The sequence below is a fragment of the Trichosurus vulpecula genome, chromosome 6, assembly GCF_011100635.1.
Source record: "Trichosurus vulpecula isolate mTriVul1 chromosome 6, mTriVul1.pri, whole genome shotgun sequence".
NCBI classification, from domain to species: domain Eukaryota; kingdom Metazoa; phylum Chordata; class Mammalia; order Diprotodontia; family Phalangeridae; genus Trichosurus; species Trichosurus vulpecula.
This window is the reverse complement of record NC_050578.1, coordinates 217,589,075-217,608,268: the sequence shown is the minus strand read 5'-3', so window position 1 is coordinate 217,608,268 and position 19,194 is coordinate 217,589,075. Positions and strand designations below refer to the sequence as shown.

Here is a 19,194-nt window from a genome sequence, read left to right as displayed (position 1 = left end):
GGTGGGGGAGGGAAGAAAAAAAAGAAATTCATGTGTATTTTTGTTGTGTGTTTATTTGAAAGAAAGAGCAAGCTGTACATAGTAGACAGTTTCATATGCAATGATCTTTTTATTGTACTGTGTTATAGAGATGCTTGTTTTATTCCATAAATCAGAAACAAGATTTAAAAAATAACTGCCCTTGAATCTAACTAGCTGCGGGACCATAAGCAAGTCCTTCTGTAAATGGTGGGGAGTGACACCCACCTCACAGGGAGGGCTTTTCAGTAGGCACTTACTTTACAGAAGACCCTCTAATAGGCCCTGGAGAATCAAAGGCAAAAGGAAAAAAAAACATTCCCTTTCCTCAAAGAGTTTCCATTCTGTTTGTCAGAAGAAAAGATACATGGATGGATAAATAAGTTCAGAGTGATTTGACAGGAAAAAAGAACGCTAACTCTGGGGTTATGGGCCTGAGAAAGTATCGGGAAAGGCCTCCCTGGAGGAGGTGCTGCCTGAACTGAACCTTGACGAGACGAGGGGTTCCCAAAGGTCGGAGGAAAGAACCTTCCAGGCCGTAAGGAATATGCCCGTGTACCTTGTTGCAAGAGAAAATAATGTTGGAAAGGTTGGTTGGAACTACATTGTAAAAGGCTTTAAATGTCAAACAGAAGAGTGTAATTTTCCTGCAGAGCCAGTAGGAAGCCGCTGAAGCTTCTTGAGTAGGGGGATGATGACTCGTTTGTTTGTTTTGTAACATTTTTTTACTTTGTTTTATTTCATTTTATTTATTTATTTGGAAGGAGGAGAGAGAACCTGTGATATTTCATCGCTAATAGGAAATTACCAGTGTGGAAATTCCCTCTAGTGCTTGTGCATTGTGCCAGAACTCATGTGTCATAAAATTTGAACCTAGATCTTTCTGACTATCAACAGCAGTGCTCCACAGGATCTTATTGAAAAGGGCATTTCCTCCAGAAATATAGATGATAAACTATCCATACCTGCCTGTCCTGTGTGATTCCTATCCATGGCTTCTCTTAAATTCGCCAGAGTCTACCCAATATCCAGAAGCCTCCCTTGACATACATAGGAACACAGAGAGAGATGGAAAGGCACGTAGTAGAATGAACCTGAAGCTAAAGAAAGATATAAGCAATGGACAATCTGCTTCCATCACTCTATTGATATGAAAGAAATAAGACCCCAAGTAATTGCAGTACTTTCGGTGGATCCCTTGTGGTATATTTGTTTGAGAACTTTGAAAAGGATCCCACGTGATAAACAGCAGAGACCAGTAAGTCAACAAACATTTATGAAAAGCTTACTCAGTGAGAGGCCCTGTGTAAAAACATAGCCCCTGTCCCCAAGGATTCTAGTGGGAAAGAACATTCAAACAACTATGCATGTTTGATATATACAGTGTAAATTGGGAAGTAATCTCAGGGTGAGCACTAGCAGTGGAGGAAGCTGGGAAAGACCCTTCTCAGAAGGTAGGATTTGAGTTGAGTGTGGAAGGGAGCCAAGGGAAGGAGGGAGGGAGGAAACATCTCAGGCACTGGCCCCACTGGGGAGCAGCTAGTAAAAAGACATGGAGGCCAGAGATGGAGTGTCTTCAAGGAACAAAAAGAAGGCATTGATATATAAGGAACTGATTTCAAATTTATAAGAAAAAGCACTATTTCCCAGTTAATAAATGACCCAAGGATAGGATGAGGAAATTTTTATGTGTAGAAACCCAGCCTATCTATTTGCCATATTTAAAAAAAAAGTTCCAATCCTGAAGGACTTGCTTATGGTCCCACAGCTAATAAGGTCCAAGGGCAGTTATTTTTTAAATTTTGTTTTTAATTTATGGAATAAAACAAGCATTTCTATAACATAGTACAATAAAAAAGATTATTGCATATGAAACTGCCTGTCTACTATGTACAACTTGCTCTTTCAAATAAACATACAACATCTTCCTTCTTTGAGACCTTTAAATCCTTTATCAAGGGTGTCTTCAATTTGTGTATAGATTACTCATAAAGATTTTGTAGAGATGGGAAAGTAGACATGAGTTGCTAGTTACTGATAATTTTTCATTTGCTTCTTGTGTGATAAGTTTTATGATTTTTTTCCCCCCAAGCCCTGAATGTTTTCCATTAGTTCAAATATATTAAGAATCCCTCCCTTAATCCCCTTAAATTTGTTTCCCTTCCAATATGGACCTCATATATGTATATTTGGTCTAGTATATGATTTAGTTCTTCTGAGCTTTGTTTCTTTAGGGACATTTCTACCGCTTCATAGAACACTCAAGGAGGGAGTAAGAGGACAATCTCCCAGTCTTCAGGTTTGAGATCTGTTATGTGGAAAAGGAACTAGACTCCTTCTGCTTGTCCCCAGTGGGCAGAACTAAGAGTAATGGAATTAGGCTTGAGGTAAAGATGGTGCTATCCCAAAGTGAAGTGTGTGGGCTACCTTGGTTGGTAGTTCATTCATTCTCCCTCCCAATGAGTCTTAGACAAGTGGATGATCATTTGTTGTAGATATGTGGTAGAGAGGGTATAATTCTTCAGGTGTAGATTGGGCTAGCCTTCCAATCTTGAGATTCTCGGCCTTGAAGTGAGTACAGTACAGTAGATTGGTGGGGATGTTAAGCATAAATGTTTTTGGACTGATTTATAGACGTGTGAAATCAAGTATTTGTGACAACTGCTATCCTGTTTGCTCTAACAAGGAAAATTATTCATAACTTGAAGCCACATGTACAAGGATTCAAGAACATTTTCCTAGTTTGTGATATACTGTCATATTTATGTTATGCTGTCATTTGTAATCTTAAATTAATCTCTTTCAGCTTGTGAAGCTGCACAAGATATCACAAGGCTGAACGAAGTGGTACATTGTCATCAGTATTTTTACAAGTAAAATGAAGATTAGTTTTTAAAGTAAGTTTATTTTCCTTTTTTGAAACATTAAACTTCTGCAAAATAGAAATATGTGATGTAGCATGTGCTTGGCAAAGAATCTAGAATCTAGTTCAGCACATTTGTAGTAATGGAAGTATTGCCACCAACTGTGCAGTCTTTCCCTAAACCGTGCTCCAGTTGGAAGGAGGTAAGTGCCTAATCAGGGGACATGCATTTATTGAGCACTTCTTGTGAGACAGGCCTTCGTTCACTCGGGAAAAAAAGGCACAACAAGTAAGACAGCCTTTTCCTTTAAAGACTTTAATTCAATTGAGGGAGACAACATGTGTACATATCAGTGTAGAGAAAGTAATGACACAGTGAATACAAGGTAGTTGAGGGTGGGGAGGGAAAAAAGATGAGGAAAGAGGAAAGTGGCACTTGAGCTGAGACTTTAAGGGAAACTAGAAATTCCAAGAAGTAGAAGGGAAGTAGAAATGTATTCTAGATATGGGGTACAGTTAGAGTGATAGAAAGGTCATGTGTGTAGTTCATTGAGTAGACGTGTATGACTGGATTGAAGAGTTTGGAAAAGAGAGGGGGTCAGGCTGTGAAGAGATTGAAAGTGGTAAACAGAGGAGATAATATGGGGTTTGTTGAACAGTGAATCTTAAGAAAATCCCTTTGGTGGCTGCATGGAGGATCGATTGGAGTGGGGAGAGGCTTGAGGCAGGGAGACTACTCCAGGCAGGAGATAGTAAGGGCCTGAACTAGGTTGGTGGTTGTGGGAGTGGGGTAAGTGCATGAATTCTAGAAATGGAAAGTACAAGATTCACTACCTGACTGGATATATAGAGTGAGTGGGAATGAAGAGGGAGGATGAAAGTGAGCTTGGAAACTTGGTTGGAAGGGTGGTGGTGTTTTTGGCAATTATAGGGAAGTTTGGAAGCAGGATGGGTTTAGGGAGAGAAAAGAGTTCTTTTTGGAACGTGTTGATCTTGAGATAATTGTGGAACATCCAGTTTGAATTATCTAATAGTGGTTAGTCATGTAGGCCTTGAGCTCAGAAGAGAAACAAGCACTGGATTTATAGATGTGGGAGTCATCGGCAAAGAGATAGTGATTGAATCCATGAGTGCTTATGAGATCCCTAGAGAATGTAAAGAGAAAGAGAATAAGGCCTTGGACCAAACCTTGGAGTACAATCACAGTTGAAATGTGCATAACGTGGATGATGAATCAGTAAAAGAGGCTGAGAAGGAATGGTTAGACAGATAAGTGTATCAGTAAGGCAATAAACACATCAGCGATAATCATGAATATGCCTATGCAGTTCTGTATCTCAAAGTGTGAGAGACTCTCCACAAAGAAGGTAGAAGTATAACATTTATTCAGACACCAGAGAAGCATGTCCTATAATCAAATGTTCAGCTCCCACAGCCAGTTAGCCCACTTTATCATAAGAGCAAGGAACTTAAAACATAGTATCACAACATGGAGCCTCTCCATCCCAAAACCTCTCCGACCCCCTGCTGGGGTCTTCCCAAAAACAAACTCACAGTACAGCTAAGTCAGCCTGTTCAGTTCTAACTATCATGATGGTGGCCATTAGCAGCCATAACTGCGCTCTCTGTCTCTCTCTCTCTCTCTCTCCTGTGACATAACTTCTTTTTCCTGTCAGGAAGATCCTCCCACTACATGTGTCTTAGGCAGGTCACATGGCCTGTTAATGGGTGGGAAAGATCTAAAAATCTCAATTGCTACTATAATAGGAGAACCAGGAGAGAGCAGAGGATAGTGTTGGATTGGTTCACTAAATAGTCAAGATTGGGAAGAGAAGAAGCGTAGCATGGAAAGGGTAATGACCTGGAAAAATAGTAAGTGGAGAGATAGCAGATTCACTGAGGACAAAGAATGAGTTGGGGAATAGAGAGGCTCAAGGAGAGATGGAAGGATGGGAGATGGTAATGACTCAAAGATGAGATTCTTAACCAGGGAAGTGGAACACCTGTGGATCATGGCAAGCTGAACAGTGTGACCATCTCTTTATGAAGCTGAGGCAGAGTGGAGGAGTACATAGGAGTTAAGCCGATTGAGGAGCTGGAAAGTTAGGGTATTTGAGGGAATGTTAATAGATAAGTTGAAGTTCCCCAGTGTGAGAGCAAGAGTTGGGATGGAGATGAATACTGTGAGCCAAGTATTGAATTCATTGAGAAAATAGGGAGTCAGTAAATATAAGCTGTAGGATGCAGATAGAGTGATAAGTACAGACATTAGGAACCTCAGAGAAGGAGAGATTGCTGAGTGATGGTGGGAGAGGGAGAATCTGGAAGCACCATCTTCGAGGAGCAAGGAATATTCTGCCTTCCCCACTTGGAAAAGTAATTCAAGGTATGTAAGCAAAAGTACGACCAGTACTAGAAAGGAAGGCCTGAGCCTCATCCAGGGGGTACCTCATCTCACTGGGGTCTGAGAATCATGAGAAGAAGAGCTTTAAAATGAGGGGAAATTTCTTAAATCTAGACTGGGAGTTCCAGAAAGCACAGTGGAAGGAGTAGGCAGATATCCAGTGAACATGGTATGGCAACATTGATGTCAGTGGTGTTGAGAGAGTGGACAACAGGGCTGTAGAGTGCAAAGTTTCTTTTCAGAAATATGGGATTTAATATCACAGAGTTAGGGGAAGGGGTAAGAGCGAGTGCTAAACAGTTTGCCACCTGGTGTTCTGAGGTCTGAGAGTGACATGTGTCCCTACTAGTGGGAAGGAGAAGTGGCAGCCTGGTAATGTATGACTAACAATATTTAGTCACTCATCAAAACATTTTCTCAACTTCCGATGTGTGGAAACATCTTGAATGATAATACACTAGCCTCTATGAACAGATTTCAAAGAAACAGAAATGTAGTACTTGATCTCAGGATTTTATGCTCCACCTTAGGTGTTGATTAAACAGCTGCTATGTTCCAGTACTGTAATAGGCCCTGAGGAGATCATAAAGAGAAAAGACATCTCTATCATCAAGAAGATGTCTCCATGGCCACCCAAATTTTTTATCCTTTGGAGATTGTGGTGTTCCATAATTCCCTGCCATATAGCATCACTTCTTCAGCTTTGATTAAAAAAAAAAAATGAACACTGGGGCAGCTAGGTGGCTCAGTCACTAGAGCACTGGCTCTGGAGTCAGGAGAACCTGAGTTCAAATGCGATCTCAGACCCTTGACACACTAAATAGATGTATGACCTTAGGCAAGTCACTTAACCCCAATTGCCCTGCCTCCCCCCTCTCAAAAAAAAAACACCAAAAAAAACCCCTGTAACAAATAATCATAGTCAGGTAAATATGATTCCTACATTGGTTGTGTCCTACAATATGCATGTTATTCTGCATTTTGAGTCCAGTGTCTACCAAGAGGTGGGTAGCATGCTTCATCAATAGTTGGTTATTACATGTTGTCATTTTGTAAATAGTTCTTCTGACTGCTCACTTCACTATGCATCAGTTCATATAAGCTTTCTCAGATTTCATCTGTCCTTTTTGTCATTTCTTGCAGTGCAGTAATGTTCCATTATATTCATATACCATAATCTCTTCAGCCATTCCTCAGTTGATGGCTACCCACTTCATTTTTAATTCTTTGCTAGAACAGAAAGTGCTGCTATAAATAATTTTGTACATATGGATCCTTTCCATCTTCCATCTCTTTGGGGTATATGCTTAATCATGCTTATTTTTGAATAAAGTATTTATGAAATGCAGGCATGAGACTTCTTGGTAATCTACAATTTTTGGTCTCTTTCAGTCTCGATCCTATTTTCCCACTTTTTTTTCCCTATCCTCAATACCTGACTTTGCATTGAAGTCACTGAATATTAAGGTATGTGTAATGCAGACTTGGTCTAGAGATGCTTATTGAGTTATTTATAGAATTTTTTTATTTTTCCATTCTCTAAAGCCAGTGTTACTGCAGAAGCTACAATTATCTTCCAGGATGTTTGTTTGGTTATGCATATACAAAGTGGTGAGAATGACCAAATGGCCCCTGAAAAGATGCTTGTTTGAAACTTACTCAGGCAACTTGTTTATTTGCCTCACTAAAGAGAACCTTTGAGTCTTCCTTCTATTCAGCTGCAATTTGTTTATTTCTTGTTTCATTTCTAGCAAGATTGTCACTTAATAACACTCTCCTTCATATACTCTGCAGTGCTTTACAGAAGCCCCATGGATTACTCAATCCCTGCTCACTTTTGCTTCTTACAATACCTAGTTTCCTTCAGAGCTCATCTTAAACATCACATGCTAAATGAACCTTTCTTTTGATACACATCCCCACCTCCCCATCCCCTGCCTCCATTAGTGCCTTAACTGTAATATTGCCTTCTATTTATTTTATATATAGTTTGAATATCTGTATATGTTTCTTGTTTCCTTCCATAGAATTGAAGGTCCTCGAGGGCAATGTCTGTTTGATTTTTGTCTCCAGCACTGTGCCTAGTGCTAGCAGGTGCTTAGTAGGTGACTGCTGATTATTTGGCTAAAGATCTCACATTTAGTGCCAAAAGTTAAATTAAGTTCATCAGTAATATAGCTCTATGGTCCATTTTGTGTTTTGTTTGTTTTATGGGTTTTGTGTCCCAAAAAGTGGTCAATATAGTGGCCAACTTGCTGGTGAGTATCTTTTCGCTCATCTGTGCTGGTGCTAAAATAGAGGCACAGTCTTTATTCAGGGTATATTTAAAGCATTTGCTGGTAGAGCTTCAGAGAATCCAGGGTAACTTCCACACCATCAAGAGTCATTGGAACCAGTCTTTTAGTTTTACAAAGACTACACTAATAGAATTTTAGAGTTAGAAGCTGCTGTCTAGACCACACAGTCTTAACTTGGGATCCATGAACTTGGTTTCGAAAAGTATTTGAATAGTTATTTCATTGTGACTGGTTTCCCTTATATTACTACTTATTTTTTTAATACTTGTAAAAACAGTATTCTGAGAAAAGGGTATTGGTTTCACCACACTGCCTAAGGGGTCTGTAACTTAAAAGAGGTTAAGGACCTATAATCTAGACCAATTCTATAGCTGATACATGAATCTTCTCTAAAACATCCCTGACAAGCTGTCATCTATCCTGTATTTGAACAGTGTTGAGGAATTCCCTGAGGAAGCCCAGTTTATATAAGCACAACAGCATTATAAGAAAAAATAATTTTGAATGACTTGAGAATTTTAATCAATGCATTGACCAACCATGTCTCCGAAGGACATGTGATGAAGCATGTTGCCCCCTCCTGACAAAGAGATGATGGATTCAAGATGCAGAAAAAAAAACTTAAGTTTTTCTTCTTTCTTTTGTCTTCACTGTGGGAGGAGGAAGGAAGGTTTGCCAAACAAGAGGGCCTTTGGGACATTTTAAGACAGTGCATGGAGGGAAGAGAGGAAAGTTCAGATTGAAGTATAGATGGGCGCCACATGCTTACCTATCAAAACAGAGGCAACTGGGTTAGAGTTCAAGGTGGTTGTATTAGGGAAATGGTGATAATGGTCGTGGTATAGAGTAGGCAGCATGACAGTGGCCAGGAAGTCAAGAACCATGAGGATTGAGAAAACGCCATCTGATTTGGAATTGAGAACGTTGGTAACTTTGTCAAGAGCAGGTTCAATTACGAAGGTTAGAAACCAGATTGCAGAGCATTAGAAAATAGGAGAGAGCACAGGAAGTACATGTACTACGTGATTACTGCCTTTTCAGATGCTCAGCAGAAAGGGGAGCATAAAGGATGAGAGCAGAGACCGTGGGATGAAGTGAGGGTGGGGCTGTTTAAAGACAAGGGGGACATGGTCAGATTTGTGGGCAACAAGGAAACAACTAGTGGGTAGTGAGAGATTAGAGACGAGAGTGTAAGGATGCTAGTGGGGCCGTCTGCTAGAAAAGACTGGCTGGGGAAGTGGAATCCAGGGTCCACGTAGAGGTGTTGGCCCGGTTAAGGAGAAGGGCCACCTTTTTTCACTCATCTAAAGCAGATTAAAAGAAGAGTCAGTTAGGAAAGGTAGCCGAGTGATGAGACACGGTGACAGGGAACTCATTAGGAATGGCCATAGTGTTTTCAGAGAAGTGTAAGGTGCAAGGATTCTATCATGGGAGGCTTGAGGAAGGATGTGAAGGTCTGAAATGGCTCCAGTGGAGACTGGGATAGCAAATTGATTAGAGAGGAGTAAATTGCTGTAGTGAGAGATCAGCTGAGTTAGAGAACGTCAATTGATAGTTGGCCCTGTTGGCAGTTTCAGGATCTACTCTCCGCACCATTCAGCTGCACTTGAGTAAGCCCAAAAGAGGCAGTTGGTGGCAGGTACCTAGGGTTGGCATTTGTTAGATAAGGGGGAGAAAGATTTGAGAGTAGAGGATAGTGTAGAGGTGTGGTTTACTAAGGGGTAGGGATATAGGAAGGGGAGGAGAGAATAGCTGATGTTTTTTGAACCTTCTTCAGATTTCTTGGCCTTCTTTTTTAGATGTAGTGACATGAACTGGACACAAAACTCTTAAATCTCTGTGAAACAGAGTGTAACATAGTATCATTACCCTGTACTTGTCTATCAAATTTCTTTTCATATGTCTCAGTATCCTGTTGGCTTTTTTCAACATTGCTGACTCGTATTCAGATTATGGTTGACCATGACCTTTCAGACCGATTTGAAAAATACACACACAAACACACACACACACACACACACACACACACACACACACACACACACGGTCTTTCTTGGTCTTGGCAGTGAGAAGAGCCTGGGATTTGTAGTCAGAAGACCTGGGATAAATTCCTGGCTCTTCCACTTACTAGTTGTACAAGACTGGATAAGGTGTTTATCCCCTTGGATCTTTGATTTCCTTATCTGTAAAGTGGGAATAATAATGCTTGCACTACCAGACTCAAATGATGGAAATCACTTCCTGACTAAAACGTATATTCAAGTTCTTGCCTTATGTTTGTTGATTTTCTGTCTCTAGGTGTCACTTTTATGTGTTTAATTTCATGATGATTTGATCCTGTAAGTCTTAGGTTTCTTTTATTGGAAGTATTAATAATAACCTAATTTAGTATAATTTGAAGTTCATTGAGACTGGTCTCAGTATCCTTTATTCAGCTCTCAAATTTAGATATTAGATAGAATGGGTCTCAGGTTTGATGCTTTGCTTTTTGCATTTGTTGTTGAGCGTTTCAGTCATGTCTGACTCTTTGTGACCCCATTTGGGGTTTTCTTGGGAAAGAATGGTTTGCCATTTCCTTCTCCAGCTCATTTTACAGATGAGGAAACTGAGGCAAACAGGATTAAGTAACGTGCCCAGGGTCACGCAGCTAGTGAGTGTCTGAGGCCAGGTTTGCAGGCAAAACCCCAACACCGAGTTGCCTGCTTACTTTTTCCTGGGTCCTGACAGTTGAGACAGAGCCATTGGCCTTTTGGTATGCTGTCCTCATAACTTAGTAGTTGGTTGTTTTCTCCTTTCAGGATGATAGTTTTTAAACTTGTGGAGACTGTCCAGATGGATAGAGTTAACACGTTTGAAGTCACGATTTCATCTGTTGCTTCTCACTTGTTTTTAAATTAAAGTCTCATATAATTTGTTCTTCACAGAGCCATCTTGATTATACCTTACGGTTTTTTATTTAGTGGAGCCCTTGAAGGGTTTTCTTACTGTGGCCACTGTCTTGATGACATAGATCACCATCTCTTTATGACTTAGGTAAATGAACTTTGAGAATTGCTATGGCTAAAAAATTAATTACCTTATAGCCTACCTGGCGTAGTCCCTTAGTATAGCTATTGGGAACACAGGAGTCACCTCCTTTCTGGCAAGGACTTTAGGTGTGCCCTTGTAGGAGCTTGCAAATAGATTGATTTTTTGGGTTTAGTTCGTTCCTAGGTATTGATGTTAAGCTTTTCCCCTTTTAAAAGGTACTTATGTTCCCCTCACCTTTTATTATTCAGGAGGTCTTACCCTTTTCAATGACATATTAATTTCTTAAGTACCTTCGTATATGCTATTGGTCTTGCTAATGTGAGTACAGTCATATTTAAAAAAAAATATTCTTTAATTCGTCATATCTAGAATAGGTTGGAGCTGGCTCCTGAGTAGGCAAAGAATGTATGTTGAGTAGGATTTAGAGTTAGAGAATTTGGATTCAAATTTCTGTCCTGCCACTGTGTGATACTTGGCAAGTCCTTTTCAAAGCTCTCTGGGCATTTTTGGGCATCTGTAAAATGAACAGGTTGAGCCAGATCAGTGGTTCTCAAAAGTGTGGCCCAGGACTTTTGGAGGTCCCCGAGGCCTTTTTAGGGGGTCCACTAGGTCAAAACTACTTTCATAAGAATAAGACATCTGGTAAGACATATGGTAAATATCAATAAATACAACCCACCTGAATAAAAACTTTTTGAGTGCAGTGGTCCTCAGTTTTTAAGCGTCTCGGCGTCCTGAGACCAAAAAATTCAAGAGCTGCTTAACTAGATGATTTCTAGGATCTCTTTTAGTTCTAAATCTATTCCTATGTTCCTTATCCCAGTTATTGTTCAACTTCACTTAATCATTTCTATATAATTTTATTATTTCTTCATATTTATCTTCAATGATCTGGCTTAATTACCACATCTATTATCTCATTTGTCTTTTTTTGGGTTTGGTCAAATTATGTCCACTAATACGTTCATTTTTAGTCTCTTTTATGTAGAGGCAGAGATTGTTCCTGAGACTGTAGAATTATGTTCTTGAACTCATTAGATTCCTTCTCTTGCCTTTCAGGCTTTTCCATATTTTTGAATTATGTCTTGAACCTGTGAAAATTTACCTTCCTAAAGATCATTTTCCTAATTGAAATAACAGAGATTTAGCGCTGGGAGAGCCTTTAGAGGTCATAGTCCAACTGCTTCATTTTACAGGTGAGGAAACTGAGGCCCAGAGAAGTAACATCTGGCAGTAGGTGGTGCAGTAGAGAGCTGGATCTGAAATTAGGAGTACCGAAGTTCAGATCTGGCCTTCAGCCCTTATTAGCTGCATGAATGACCCTGGGCGCGTTCCTTAGCTTCTGCCAGTATGTAAAATGAGGACAATAACAGTACCTCAAAGGACTTATGTGAGGATAAAATGAGATAATATTTTTAAAGTGCTGTATTAATGCTATTATAATTTTTGATATCATCATCATCACCACCACCATTACTGTCATTCCTTTGATTGCACAGCTAACCAAATGATGAGGGGGATTTGAATCCAACTCTTAAGTCCATTCTCTTCTGTCTAGCAGTCATATTAACTTGTTTCCTTCTTGCTTTCTTAGGATCTTAAATTTTGATTGTTTCTGCCTAGGCTTTCATCAGCTTTTAGTTCTTCAAGTAAATCTTCCCTTTTAGAAGAGCTTCTGTCAGACCAATTGTTCTGTTTTCTGCTTGGAATTTTTTCCCAGGGCAGTACAAACTTCTCTGATAATCTGTGGGCTACGGAATTGCTTTTCTGGCACATACTTAGTGCATTTAAGTCCCCCGATATGACTATATGCTTTTTTGTTTTCTTTTCTTACTTTAATAAGTATCAAGTAAAACGAACATTTTCATCTACGGCACAGAAGAGAAAAAGGATTGCACATAAAACTGAATCTCCATCTCTGTTTTCTAAGTTTATAATAAATTTAACATGTAACTTTCAAAGCTGTCCTATTTATAGGACTATGTCTTAATATAAAGCATTGATAAGTCAACCAGAGAAAGCCTTCTTTCTGAAGCAAGCATACATCTTTTCGATAACAATATTTTTCCAGTGATGGTGTATGGCATCAAGTCATGTTATATACAGTCTTCAAAAAATTGAAGGCAAGGATCACAGAAAGGTATGGTGAGTGTAAGATGACTGGAACAGATTATGCATAAGGAATTAATTATGTGGAAGTTATGTAAAAGGAGTTGTGAAAGAAGGTTGCAAGACAAGCTAGGAGCTGGTTCTCAGCCAGAGTTGAGGAATCACTGATGGCCAGTCTCTTTCCTCCAGTGGTATCCATGCTATGGCAAACATGCTAGGTGGACCTCTGAGGTGAATTGAATTCGTGAGGACGTCATGGGGAAGAGTCATTCTGGGATGGGTAGGCATGAATGAGTTGTGTTTGTATCACTGGAAGAAGTACACACTGATGAAGTTACAGATCTCATGCTGTCTTGTGTAACAGGTACTTGACAAGACCATTTGACTTTTCCATTTTCTTACTCAGTGAAAATTTTGAAACCCTCAGTTTTCAGTTGTATTTTGCTTATTTGTATTTGTTATCTCCAGGGCTTAACTCAGTTCCTGGCTCTTAGTAAGCCCTTAATAAATGCTTTGTCCTCACCTTTCCTACTCCTTTTTCCATTCTCACTGTTCTACACTGCCTCTGTTGGTGAAATTTTGGAAGGAATATCTTAAACTTGCTACTGGAAGTGTGCTGATAAGTTAGATGAGGGAGAAGAAAAGAGTTATAACTTGGACCAAAGTCCTTATTTCTGGTGGGCTATATAAGTAGGAGAGAGTTAAAAATAAATATAACCTTACTTTCACTAATTATAATAACAGGCACTGGTGAAACCTTTAAAGATAAGTCATTCTGAGAATCTTGGCCTTATTACCTTCATCTACTTTTACTTTCAGTGACATCTTCCTCACTTGAAGTTTCAGGCTTTTCTGGTAGGAAATTGTCCAGAGTCAATATTTGGGGGCCTTACAATCAGTACATTTCAAATATTACACTTTTCTGGGGGAGTGTGTTGGCCCTATCATTTTAAACTTAAAATATTGCTTTATATGATAGCACACTTCAGTCACAACTGAAAATCAATACAAAAAGATATTTTTGAAAATTGTAAAAACTAATTTCATAGCAGAGCTGTGTGAAGTCATATATATGATGCCAGTATCTGCCTGTTGGTGATGAGCAACAATCAGCTTCTGATTACCCCTCTAGTGAATGGAAGAGACAGAAGGGAGGAGGTAATTCCAAATGATAAATACTTATAAATTAAAGAAATGATATGGTATGATGGATAAAACCCTGGACTCAGAACCGGGAGACCTTGGTTTGAATCCTGCTTCATATACTATCTAGTAGGGACTATAGGGAACCACAGTTTTATCGGCTTTATAATGGGCATAATAAAACTTATACTGCTTACCTAACAGAATGGGTGAAAGGAAAATGCTTTTCAACCCTTAAAGGGACATGCAAATACGAATTATTTTAAAATTTCATCGATATTTGGTTTTGCAATGCTTTGTGCCTACATTAAGTGAGTGTGTGTGTGTGTGTGTGTGTGTGTGTGTGTGTATTTTCATTAAGTTCAGAGAATTCACTTGAAAGAAATATATGGAGCCTTGTGATGAAATTCTGATTCAGGAGGAACTGGAAAACTTTATTCACCCTTAGCCCATATCACTGTGTTTTCCCACTCAGCTCATTTTTAACACTAACTTAAGCAGTATGGTATAGTATATGGTATATCCACTATAGGATAGTGGATAGAGAGCTTAGAGGCAAGATAGACCTAGATTCAAGTCCCCTCCTTGACATATACTGGTGGTGTTACCCTAGGCAAATCCCTTAATCTCTAAGTGTTCTAATCAGTTCTCTAAATGGTAGAGAATGTGCCTACTGCTTTGATTGGGGGAGTTTCCTTATCTAGAAGTTCCCTATATCATTGAAATTACAGATTCATTCCTTATCCATAAATGGAACAAGATAAGCTCCTGGGATTTCAAAGGTTTGACCTACCATCCAAAGGTGTTGAATACTCCAGTACTCTAATTTACTGGTAGTGAGGAGGTGGAACTGGTTGGGACAGAATATTCCTTGCTCCCCATTGCAGTTTCCAGACTCTGCCTCTAGACTCTGACGAATCTATCCTCCTTCGAAGTTCATTCAATCCCTGTTTATCACCCAGTCAAGATTCTGGTTGCTGTTGTCTACCAGCCTCTAGGGGCATTCTTCTTCCACTGTGAATTCAGTTACCTGACTTTGAGTCTTTCCTCCTGCACTCTTGCCCTCATACAGGGGATTTAAGCATACCTGTTTATAATATCCCAAACTCTCAGTTCCTCAACTTTATTATTTCCAGCGATCTAGTTCATTCTGCCTCAGCTACCCAGACATGCCTTTGATTTTGCCGTCGCTGGCAAGCATTCTACATCCGTGTTCATGAACCCTGAAATTCCTTTATTTGATCGTAATCTGTTGTCACCTCTCTCTTTGCCTTAGAACCCAAACCCTATTTTTTTCCCTCACTGTGACCTTCATTTCTTCCACCCCTCATTTCTTTCCTAGGCCATCATCCCTGCACTGCCTACACTGTCTTCCCTTCCCATTTTGATACCTGGACAACATCTATACTCTTCACCTCTACACTGTCTTCAGCCTTACGTTATTCCCACCATCTTTTGCCATTGCTTCCGTTCACATTCTGCTTAAGCAAACATGGAGGAAATAATGTAACTATTCCCATATAAATTAATGTAGCATTAAAATAATTGTATCCACTAGAAATTTATGTCACATGATATCAACTGGGGCCTCACTGGGCAAGGCAATTCTTTTACACCACCCTAATTTACCCACTCTCCCATTCATCAGTGTGGCTTTTCCACACCTTTTCATCCGACCTTAAACCTGTGGGTCTTCTTCATCTTATCCTTTTAGCTGAGAAGAAGCTTGACCTCATTTCACTGAAAACACTGAGGTCATTTGCCAGGAGCTCCCTCTTCTCCCCTTCTCATTTCACATCATTCAAATGCTTTCTACCACTATCTCTTGTGCCCCATCTCACAAGATACTAACATTGCCAAGGCTAACCTTTCTACATGCATAAGTGGTACCATTCCATCCCCTCTTTCCAGCAGTTTGCCTGTTATGTCCACTCTCACTAATCTTGTTTTTCCTATTCATTGGCTGCTTCCTTGCTGCCTGCAAACATGTCTCTTCCATCCTCAAAAAAACTCATCGGATCTGTCTATTCATGTTGGCTCCCATGGATTCAACTATCATCTCTACGTGGCTGATGACCAAATCTATTTGTCCAGCTCTAACCTCTAATCTCATTTCTACGACTAATTGCCTTTTAGACACCTTGAATTAGATGTCCTGTAGACATTTTAAAGATGATATGTCAAAGACTAAACCCTTTCCCCAAACCCACCCATCCCCCCCGCAAAAAACCCTCCCCTTTTCCTAAAATCCCTATTACTGTCAAGGGTACCATTACCTCCCAGGCACTCAGGCTCCCAACCTAGCTGTTATCTTTGACTTTTCACTTTAACTCCCCAGATCTAGTCAGTTGCCAAGTGCTACAGCTCTACCTTCTTAGAATCTCTTGTACCTCCTTCTCTTGTGACACTGCTACCACCCGGGTGCAAATTCTCATCACCTCATGCCTGGACTATTGTAATAGCTTGCTGGTCTCCCTGCTTCAAGTTTTTTGCTTCTCTAATCCATTACCCGCTCATCTGTTAAACTCATTTTCCTAAATGATGTCTGACCATGTCACTACCGGCACTCCCTCAACCCCTATTTAATCAACTCCAGTGGCCCTCCATCCCTTCTGGAATCAGATATAAAATCCTCTGATTGGCTCTTCACAACCTGGCCCCTTCCTTGTTTTCCAGTGTTCTTATAACTTACTATCTCCCACGTACTCTCAGGTCCAGTGGCACTGATCTCCTTGGTGTTCCTGTCACATCATGCTCCATCTTGTCACTCTCAAGTATTTTTTGTTGTTCCCGCTCCCACTTTCATCATCTCTACCTCCTGGCTTTCCTGGCTTCCTTCAAGTCTCAACTCAGGTTCCACTCATAAGAAGCCTTTTCCACTGCTTCATTGTAGCACTTTTTCTTTGAATTCATCTACAACTTAACCTGGATTTATCTTGTTGATACGTAATGGTTGGCATGATGTTTTTCCTGTTAGACTTTGAGCTCCTTGAGAATGGGTCTGCTTTTTGACTCTTGAGTACTCTCTCAATGCCTGGCAAATAGTAGGAGCTTAATAAATGCTTGTTGATTGACCAAGCAAGATCCTGAGGTTTTTTGATACAATTCAGTATCAGTATTTAGGTAAATAATAGAAATTATGAAAGGAAGCTGGTCTTTCTGTTAATTGCCTATTCTATACCAGGCATGGTGCTTTTGTGTCAGTCCCTGTCCTCGAGGAGCTTTTATCCTAAGAGACTACATGTATATAAATTAGATTGTGATAGAGGTAAGGAAAAGTTTTCATTTGTATGAAAAATGTGTTGGAGGGAGACTTAAACAATGTGATTTTCCCTCTCACTCCCCTTCTGCATGTTTTTCCCTTCAGCACATAGATGTTTAGGGATGAATCCGTTGGTAACTACATAATGAATATCAGAAGAACTTGAGGAGAAGCTTCTCAGCACGTTGAATAAATCCCCTTGTGGTATATTTGTGAGAGGCTAGTAAGGAGAACCACTGAGGATAGGCAATATGTGTTTGATGTAACCTGCATTGTTGGAAAAAAATAGCCGTATTTATGATACCACAGATCAGTTAAGAGTACTGTATTATTGAGCTGGAGAAGAAGTGGACTTCTTCATTGTAAGTGGTTCATTATGCAAACAAAAGAACCTGATTTTTTTTTCTTTTAATAAAAGACTGTTTTTAGGCCTTTTCAGGTCTTACATTAGCTATCTATTTTTGTCTTTGGTTTTTTTAAAAAATAAAATATGACACCTTTAAATCAGAAAGATTTAAATCTCATTCATTGCTGGAGACACATAAAATAATAACTTTGATTCCTCTGTCTTAATGGCTCTTACATTAAATTTTGGTATTTTTATCATAAGCATAATTGCCATGTATTCTCCTAAAAGTGCTATATAGTATGTGAAGTCTAAAACATATTTTTGTATTGTGCTTCTCTACAGGTTTCCAAAATGTAGCATGAGATTCCAGTCTGTCTGCTAGGTAAATATAGATAATTAAATAAACTTTGAACATTTCAGGGTTTATTCTTCTTTTAATTGAATGCCTATGAATAGATTAAACATTTTTTGGGGGAGGGGGGAAGACAAAGGAAGGGCCTACTTCTCTGATTAAAGTGTAATTAGAGAAAATCTGTCCTTCTGGTTCTATGTGTTTAAGTACTTGAACCATGACAATTTATTCCCCAGTTTTGTTTAGCATATTAAAGGAAAGTCCTATTGCTCGTCTTTTGGAGTCTGCTCTCAATAAGTATTTACCAAACTGTTCTCTACAGAGGTGTGAATAAAGGTTTTTGGGGGAAAATTCAAGTGCAAATACTATTTCCCCCTCGGCATAAAGTGTGGCATTGTGCATGTGCCAAAAATTGTATTTATGTATGCCAGTTTGTTTGTATGAAGATAGGCCTGATTTCCTGTTTTACTTCAAAATTTCCCTTTTATCTTGGGGTGTTTCATAATCCCCATTGGTTACGACCCTCTTCACTAGCATTCACGAATTCCTTTTCTTATTTATCAAGCTTGGAAGTATATCCCTTGTTCAAGTTAGTTTAAGACATGCTACTGCAGCATGGTTTTCTCTGCATATTGGAGATGGAGTACACTAATCCTATATAGCTAAAGTAATGATTGTGGTAAATGCTTTTGTACTGTAGGAAGTTAAAACTTTAGAATTGTGGTGATGATATGTTAAAGCTTAAATGATCAGAGATAAAATAATGGGTAAATGTCTTTGTTAGAAAATGGAAAATAAACAAGGGACAGAGGAAAGGAGCAAGGGTGAAGAGCCAGAATACAAACTAAGACAGACTACCCGGGATAACAGAGTAAAGCCAGTAGCATAAAAACCCAATGAGAAGACAAACTGAAGACAAAGAAAACATCTAGAAGAGGTAAAAAACAAAACCACACACACATACATGCACAGGATAATGGGGAAAAACAAGAAAGCAGAAATGTTTCTCTGTTCCTCTTGTCGGGGGTGAGGGGGCAGTTGTTTTGTGTTTTGGAGGGAGGTGAGAAGGGTCACACGGTATTTTCATATTTTTTTTTTTTGCTTTTATTCTCTCCCTATTAGCTCTGCACTCCTTCTTTCCCACTCTCCTTCTCTCTCCCTCTCTTCCCTTTTTCTTTCTTCCTTCCTTCTAAGTGTGTGACATAGTGAGAATTAGGCAGCCAGGTGGCACCATAGGGCACAGAGTGCTAGATCTGGAGTTAGGAAGACCTGAGTTCAAATCCAGCCTCAGACACTTACTAGCTACTGTAACCCTGGGCTAGTCACTGAACCTCTGTCTACTTTCGCTTTTATTTTCAACATTATGA

The 19,194-nt window shown here is 39.5% G+C and overlaps 1 protein-coding gene across 2 annotated transcripts in view; it reads left to right on the top strand.

Annotated features, from left to right (window-relative positions):
- The window catches only part of PCGF3 (polycomb group ring finger 3), a 112,373-nt gene that overhangs the window by 32,991 nt on the left and 60,188 nt on the right, over window positions 1–19,194 (top strand). Inside the window, exons 2-4 of one of the 2 annotated variants that reach the window (XM_036763259.1) lie at window positions 2,825–2,915; window positions 17,818–17,857; window positions 18,612–18,764. The gene's annotated coding sequence lies outside the window, so the exon portion shown is untranslated. Of the gene's footprint in view, window positions 1–2,824; window positions 2,916–17,817; window positions 17,858–18,611; window positions 18,765–19,194 lie in introns of those variants that run through there. The other variant, XM_036763260.1, reaches the window with a different exon arrangement.